This window comes from Centropristis striata, chromosome 18, assembly GCF_030273125.1.
Source record: "Centropristis striata isolate RG_2023a ecotype Rhode Island chromosome 18, C.striata_1.0, whole genome shotgun sequence".
NCBI classification, from domain to species: Eukaryota; Metazoa; Chordata; class Actinopteri; order Perciformes; family Serranidae; genus Centropristis; species Centropristis striata.
In genome coordinates, this window is record NC_081534.1 from 9,201,258 (window position 1) to 9,209,873 (window position 8,616).

General features: G+C 37.8%; 1 long non-coding RNA gene across 2 annotated transcripts; it reads left to right on the forward strand.

Annotated features, from left to right (window-relative positions):
* Positions 1-3,075: 3,075 nt before the first annotated feature.
* Positions 3,076-4,821, forward strand: LOC131991404 (uncharacterized). Of its 2 annotated transcripts, none has more exons than XR_009396143.1 (3): positions 3,076-3,311; positions 3,433-3,526; positions 3,953-4,821. It is a non-coding gene; the product is annotated as an uncharacterized LOC131991404 (long non-coding RNA). The 2 variants fall into 2 exon arrangements; XR_009396142.1 differs by having other exon boundaries at positions 3,438-3,526.
* Positions 4,822-8,616: the final 3,795 nt, after the last annotated feature.

Genomic DNA, 8,616 nt, shown 5'->3' on the forward strand with positions numbered 1-8,616 from the left:
AAGGGTGGGGGGCATATACTCTATTAAGAATATTACATGCTCCCCCCTGCTTAAAAAATACAAACCAGAATGTTGTATCTGCTGCCCTTTTTCCATCGCTGAGAATTGATGACATTCTGCTTGGTCATATTAGTGAACACCACAGCCCTGTGTCCGGTGAGGATGGCTAGGTAGCCCATAATGTAACCCATGAGCATGCCATGTACATTATGCTCATTTCCACTGCAGGCTATGGATTCTACAAAACATTAAGAACAGTACAAACAGACAAACACAAACAGGTAGTTATGAATGTATAATGGACCAGTGTCCATTGGGTAGCAACATCAATACAGGCCTCCAGCATATCTGGTCAGGATGTAGGGTTGTCAGAGGGCCATGAAAGAGCTGGTAGAGGAGGCTGAAAAAGCAAGGTACTGGTTGTGGCAACAGAGGGATGACACATGGGGTGTAACCTTATATAGCAGACATCCAGACTACCCCCAACCCCACGGACCAACACCCAGTGCACCCTCCACACACACACACGCAGAATGGACCAGACCTCCCTGAAATGACTTTTTGCAGATTGGGATGTCTGAGATAGATAAGCTGCAGGGGGAGGTGGCGAAACATCCCCAACTGTCTCCTGCCCCATCACTGGGAGATGTACTGGGTAGGGGCTAAATGGAGATTTCAGCTAACAACCCTACAGCTGACAAGGTGGAAGCTGGAAGATGTGCAGTAAGCAAACATGCCATACAAAAAGAACACCTCTGCAACGTAGAAGCTACCAAAGAAGAGGAAATATAATGTGAATAGCTACTTACCAAACAGTTCAGGAATCCTTCCCCTAGCAGCCATCATGAATTTGGATTCCTGGGCTGCCGTAAGCTGATCATCTCTGAAAACATTGTGTCAAGTACCACTAATTTATGGGGTTCTACAGCCAAATGTCTTTAGATGACAAAATGTGTTCCTCCCCAAAACTCTCACTCTGGCTCAAAGGTCCGCCCACCTGGCCATTCATGTCATCCTCCGCCCCTTGATGCTGGTAAGTGCATGGCATCATTGTCAATCTCATGTTTTAACTACCCTTTCTTGGTGTAACGTACCTTGTGCGTTTTCATCACTGTTAACATTGAAAATTCCCTGGGTGGAACTGCCAGGGTGGAATTGTCAGTCCTCATTCCGAAGGTTGAATCTAAGCTGGAACTAAACTTTTCATTTACATATATGTATTATTCAATAAATTGAAATTAGGAAGTTAAGTATTTTATGTGCAGGGTGGCCGGGCTCTCCCTTAGAGATAGGGTGAGAAGCTCGGTCATCTGGGAGGAGCTCGGTGTAGACCCGCTGCTCCTCCGCATTGAGAGGAGTCAGATGAGGTGGCTTGGGCATCTGATCCGGATGCCCCCTGGACGCTTCGCGGGCGAGGTGTTCAGGTCACGTCCCACTTGGAGGAGACCGCGGGGTAGACCCAGGACACGCTGGAGAGACTATATCTCTCGGCTGGCCTGGGAACACCTCGGGGTCCCCCCGGAAGAGCTGGACCAAGTGGCCAGGGAAAGGGCTTCCCTGCTTAGGCTGCTGCCCCCGCGACCCAACCGCGGAACCAGCGGATAAGAAAATGGATGGGTTGGAAGTATTTTATGTGGTAATTTTAAACTTGGGAATCATCCCATATTCCCAGTTCTCATCTATTCAATTCAATAAATTAGATTTTGGAATTATTATTACTCAAATTTTTCAATTGCACATTCAATCAATCAATCAATCAATCTTTATTTGTATAGCGCTAAATCACAACAAAGGCACTTTTCACATAGATAGTGTGGGCAATATTGCACTCATGTAATGGACGGCTTTGAGATGTTTCTGGTGGAGTTTGCTCCAGAAGGGCGCCACTTAGCTGATGCTGACATATGTAATAGTGTGGAGGTGGTGGGACCCAATTGGATCCTTGGATCCTTTGTACTAGGCAAGGCAAGGCAATTTCATTTGTATAGCCCGTTTTCACAAACAAGAAAACAGTTTATGGTTTACAACACAGAATGTGGGAAACATGGAAATGTTATCAAGAGTTGATGAAGGCAGCTTCTGGTGGGGGTACTAACTCTATTTTCCCCCGTACCGCCAAACAGTGTATATATAATATAATTTGTTGTTATTTGGCGCTATACAAATAAAGATTGATTGATTTAATTTATTAATTACACATTACCAAACTGAAAGACAATGACAACATTTATCTGTCTTACGGCGCACCACCTTCTGCCGGTGAGTGACTAATCCCACAAATGACAACAATAACACTGCTAATAATTATAACAGTATGAATGTGAATGAAATTGAAAAAGAAATTAAAAAATACCATATAAAATGAGTCCATATTCACCATGGCTACATGTTTCCACTTTTGAGCCGATCGAGGTGCTTTAGGTGGTGCACTTTTGGGGGTGGTTGCCTGTGACTGCATCTTGAGCAAAGTATTCAGCTTTTCTTCCACGTGCTGCAGCCTAGACAATGCATGCTTACAGTTGCATGCACATGTTTTTGACAGTGAACCAGTCGAGTGTGTTCAGTCTGGCCACTCAAGTGCCCTGGTAGGTTGAATGGAGAACTCCCACTCTCACATGCCACTTAACCCATAGACCCACGCAAAGGGGTGGAATGGGCTTGGGGAATCTGAGTCATAGAAATGTTGCTGAATGAAGAGCTTGAAGACATAGGAACAGGGGTGGAAGTAAGTGGCTGACTGGGAGCTTGATGAAGGTCACTGGAGGAGGATGTGTATTGACCAAGAGGTATAGGGGTGGAATCGATGCCAGTGGAAATGTAACCCAGGTTACTAGGCATTAAACCAGTTCATCAGTCTATTGGTAAAATAAATAAATAAATAGATTCATATTTTTATGTGGCAGAAGGAATAAATAGGATTTAGGATTAAAATCTTAAATATGTCAATAAATAAATAAATAATATTATTTATTTATAATATAATGTTTATTTCAATCTGTTTGAAAGAGTATTTTTATTTCATTTCAAGTGTGGTGAATATGCCTTTCTGAACGTGTACAAGATCCAGTGACATGAGGAGTTCACGTGATGTAGTGTAACCAATCAGGCGCTGTCAGGGCCTACGTGCTGCGGTGTTTTGGTTTTTCCTTTTTCTCTCTGCCGGACCGACGGGAAGGCGGCTACATGATACTTTTTTCCTGCATGTGTTAATGTTTTTGACCAAGAGAGCAAGATATTCAGACTTCTTTGTTAATATTTTTCTTTGCCGTGGAGAGCGAGATTCACCCTTTTTATCGAGAAGACGAGAGAGCGTGAGTAATGTTAATTAGCAGCCCTGGCGCTAGCTTAGCGGCGCTAGCCACATTAGCTTCGCTAAATTCATTTTGTAAAAATATACAGTGCTGAACTCCTCTGTCCCTGTTTCTTATCAAGTGTAGCCTGGATTGATGAGAGTCCTGTGAAGCTGTATTGCCCTGTGAACCTGTGTTTTGCTGGAGATTGTGTGTGTGTCATAATTGAACCTCTGGTGAGTAAATTTCATTGATCTCACAGATGAACCAGGAGATGTGCATATATGCTAGTAGTAATGTGGGATGAAGAAGCATTAATTTCACGTATGTTTTGTTTAAAGAAAATGTTTAATTAGTTTTGTTTAAATGTTAAAGTGGTAAATTGCATTTCCCTCGCTCGCCATGTGTTTCTGTGAGTGAGTGAGTGGCGGTAAAGAAAAGGGTAAATGAGCAGAAAAGTGATGGCTCAGTCATTTTGTTTCATGTTAGTGTTGAAAAATGCATTTAGTTAATTGATGAACAGTAAAATGGATATAATGATAAATGAGAAGTAATATTGTAATATACAGGAATGTTTATGTTTGTTTATATACAAATGTTTATATACAGAAGTATATTTTGTTATAAGAATATTATAGTAACCCTCTTTTTGGCCCTTATAGGCCGGGTCTTTTTCTTTTCGTGACATCGTTCCTGGTTCCAAGACCTGTGTGGAAATTTCTTCTACTGAGATTCTTCTTACTGTAAGGTGGAAGGGGACTCAGTTGAGGTGGCGAGCCATCCAAACAAAACAAAAACAGAACTGTAACTTTGTCATTAACTTTGTGATTTTGGGGATTCAATTTTTGTGAAATGTTGTTGACACCTGAAGTGTTTATTGATACTCATCCATTTTTATTTCATTTAATATTTTCCTACCTTTAAAAATAATTTCTTATTCAATACAAAAGAATATTACATAAAAACCTTACCTGGTTGTTTGTGTGAATCATTTACTCTTACACTCAATGCAAAATTGCTAATACCCCCTTCTCCTATAGCGAAACTAGACTTCTGATCTTCTGGTCCAAAAGAACATTGTTACACTGATGAAAACATATCTGTACTACTTAGCCTTTACCACTAATAGTAGGAGCTGAGATTGCTTACAGAAAGGTTAAGGTCATTGTCATCCTTCTGGGACTCCTCTTGCTGCTGCCTCGGTTCTTCATCAGTGTGCTCTTCAGACAGGTCTCCAAAAATTGGGGTAAAATCCTCTGCAATAAAGTGGACAAAGGCAAGGCACTGGCCGGTGCCCGTTATTCGAATTCTTCAACCCCTATACTTCCCCTTAGTATTTTTTGGATTTTTATTACTTTTTAAATCAATTTGCTTATAGTAATTTTTGTGGGTCTTTTTTTGTAAGAAAATTGTTGCATAATTGGATTGGGATCGTTTTGAAATTTTATAATTATTTATTAACATCCCCGTAAGATAGGCATATCTAAAGGATTCAGTTAAGGTTCTCGGTTAGGGTTATATTAGAGTTAGGGTTAGGGTTAGGTTATAGGGATAAATGCGTCCCTCGAGGGCCCCTCAAGAATTAGGGTTAGGGTTAGGTTATAGGATTAGGTTAGGGGTTGGGTTAGGGTTAGGGGATCTGCGTTGGGTCCCCCTCCGATAAGAGGGGGCACGTGCACGGTCCATCCCCCAGGACCTTCCATCCCCCTGATCCCAAAAGGGTTGACGGTTGTGCCGGCCTCTCCTGCCGTAACGCACCACCGTCCAACCGTCCATCATGTGGTTTTTTAAAAAAACAACTCTTTTTGGTCTATGATTTTTTATCCTGTATCCTAACCCTTTACGCTGAATTTCAGCCAGGGCCCTCTTCAACTCGTACTGAATTCTGGTCAGGTCTTTAGGTGTTAATTTACTGGCACCCTGGAATGAGTTCTCCGTGTGGTTGAAAAACGCGATGACGTTAATCATCATGTTCTTCACTGTTGTGACTGTATAACCCTTTTGGGCCAGGTATGTCGGCCAGCTATGGAAAAAAGTGTGCAGTTACAAGTCATTCAATCATGCTTTTAATTCAAGATTCCACATTTTATACTGCAACTGGATTACTCTGATGTATCCTTCTAAATCCAAAATAAATATTCCACTGCATATGACAGAAAGAATACTTAAATGCGCAACTTGTCCATCTGGTTCAAAAACCTGATGTCACCCGAAATGGATCTGGAAGGTAGGCCAGAAGCCATGTAAAGGCAAAAGCGACGAGCGTGGTTGGCTGACTGCTTTGCATTATCCCTGTCCTTCCTTCCTGTCCGTGGTCCCAGGCGAAATCTTTCAAAGTCTTGAATGATATTTTCTACATTAAAAAATAGTAATTATTAGTTGTACAATCCCAAAAATGACAATAACACTGCTAGTAGATCCTAATTGATTTTTTTGTGTATTTATATGTTTTTAGAAAAATAAAATGAAATAAAATATAAAACTAATCAACAAAGGAAGGTGTGCCAAATGAAATTAAACAAAAACAACGTTTCGACCCTGTCCGGGTCTTCTTCAGGTCAGGAACACTGATAACTATGAGCAGCAAGCTAGCTGTCAAATGGTCTGGCTGGCAGAGCTGTTGTCTCTTCGGTGGCCAGGCTCAGAACTAGCTCTCTCCAGTGCTCACTCCTATTTATCAGCTCTGGCAATGTAAACCGTACATGCGGTAATGGCTTTAACTTAATTTAAACAGTTTTAAACTATCTCATTTTGGTTTTAGTAAAAAAAAAAATATATATATAAATATTTTGGTCCTCGCGGTTAACACGTTAAATGCTAATTTATGGTTTTGACTAATATTTATCTGTTTCTTGACTATACCGTCCTCGCGGTAAATGCTAAAATGTGTTTTTAACTGTTTTTGACTTATTTAACCCCCTAAATGCCAAAATCACCTATATCCCATGAATTTTAACCTGTATTTATAAAAAATTTTAACCCCTAAACCACTAAATGAGTTATTTTTAATGTACTTATTTATATGTATAGTATTTATTAATTAAACCAAACACTTTTAACCCTTCCAATGCCAAATACTATGATTATAATCCCATCAATTTTTAACCATATTTAACCCTTTTTAAACAAAAATTATGAACTTTTAGTAAATCAACTTTTAATAATGAATTACCCTTGTAAATAATTTTAACCCTTACAAACCCAATGAAATTAGACTTAGGTTTTGGGTGGGGGATAGGTTTCAGGGTAAGAAGTGAGGGTAGAACATCAGAGTTAGGGTTAAAACAGACTAGGGTTAGGTTTATGGTAAGGGTTAAGATTAGGTTTAGGATTAGCGTTAGGATTAGGTTTAGGATTAGGGTTAGGATGAGGTTTACGATTAGGGTTAGGATTGGATTAGGATGAGGTTAGGGTTAGGTTTTATGTGTTATCTCAATGATCCTCCCTGCTTCGTCCGACGACTGAGCAGTTAAGGAGAGTCAAAGGCAGTACACTGGCCGTCGCATGTCATCCGCAGCTCTCCTCACTCACTACCCTCTCTAAACTACAATTAGAATTAGCCTATTTTTGTCTATTTATCGTTCTGCTTGCTGATGTCTGCTTTGGAAACAGATCGCTTAGATTATAATAATATATAATAAATATAGAATAATTTATATATAATAATATATAATAAATAATACATGATATAATAATTAATGTATAATATATAATAACATATAGGAATAAATTATATATAATGAGGAATTATATAATAATAAGAAGCACTTGTTTTGTTCATTACATGTATTGGGCTGTGGAATCTTTTCTTCTTTCTTTTTTCATTGAGGTCACATGTCGACGTGTATTCTGTTTTGAGTATTTTTCTTCATTTGTTATCCTTTATTTATTTTTGTCTTTTCGACTTGGTGGAGGTATACTCCAGTTTGTACATCACCTTTTTGTTGTATTAGGATCTGAAAACTTCCTTTGTATGAAGATGTAGAGACTTTTTTTGTATGGAGTCACATTCGGACATATATTCTGTTTTGAGTATTTTTCTTCATTTGTTATCCTTTATTTATTTTTGTCCTTTCTTTTGGTTGGTTTCTCCTTTTGTTTTTTTCTGTTTTCCATAACTTACCTTATATTGGATGTTATTCCCTTGTATTCTTCTTGGATTGCAGTATTATTGTTTTAGTATTTCCCCTGCTTATGGGATATTTTGGTTGGTTTCCACCTTTGTTTTTTTCTGTTTACCATACCTTTTCTTATATTGGATGTTATTTCATTGCCTTTGATGTAGTCATATTGTTTTATTATTTCCCCTGTTTATGGGATATTTTGGTTGGTTTCCTCCTTTGTTTTTTTCTGTTTTCCATCATTTTCCTGATATTGGATGTTATTTTCTTGTATTCTTCTTGAATGTAGTATTATTGTTTTAGTATTTCACCTGTTCATGTGGTATTTTGGTTGATTTCTTTTGTTGTTTTTCTGTTTTCCATCATTTTCCTTATATTGGATGTTATTTTCTTGTATTGGATGCTGTGGTATTGTTTTGGTATTTCACCTGTTTGAGAGATATTCTGTTTTGTTTATTCCTTTATTTTTCCTGTATTGGGATGAGATCTCATCTGGTTTTTCATAAAGTTTCTATGTGGACTAAGTCCAAATTGTAAGACACATCCTCAGTAGTGGACCCCAGGATCACAGGGTTTTTCGGCCATTTATCACTAGACACCCTCACCTGAGGAGATGCCCAGCCAAGGTTGATCAAACCTTGGTGTGTGTCCCAAGCCAATTAGGTGATTTTGTTGTATTATATTTATTTATTTATTTATTTTTCTTCATTTTATAATTCATTATATTTAATCTATTTAACATTTGTATTATTCATAGTATTTGATTTTGTATTTCCTTTATATTATTTTATTGTTTTTTTATTGTTATTTCATTCTATTATTTAATTTTTATTCTATTATTTATTTTTTTATTTTTTCTTTGATGTTATTTTATTTCATTTTTATTTAATATTATTCTGTTATTTTATTCTTTTTTTATTTTATTATGTAACTATTTTATTATTGTATTATTATTTTATTATTGAGTTGAGAGATTGTATGCCTTAAGTAGTGATGTTGCTATAGGTGAGGTTTGCCCTCTGCTGGTCAAGGTCTGTATTGCACCCCCAAAAAATTCTAATTTTATTGATTAATTGAATTTATTTTTTGAGTTATATTAATAGACTTACCTTTTAGAAACATTGCTGAGTGAATTTTGCCCTTTTTTAAAAAAATTATTAAAAATTATATTATTGAATAAAGTTTGTACTCACTTAATTAAACCT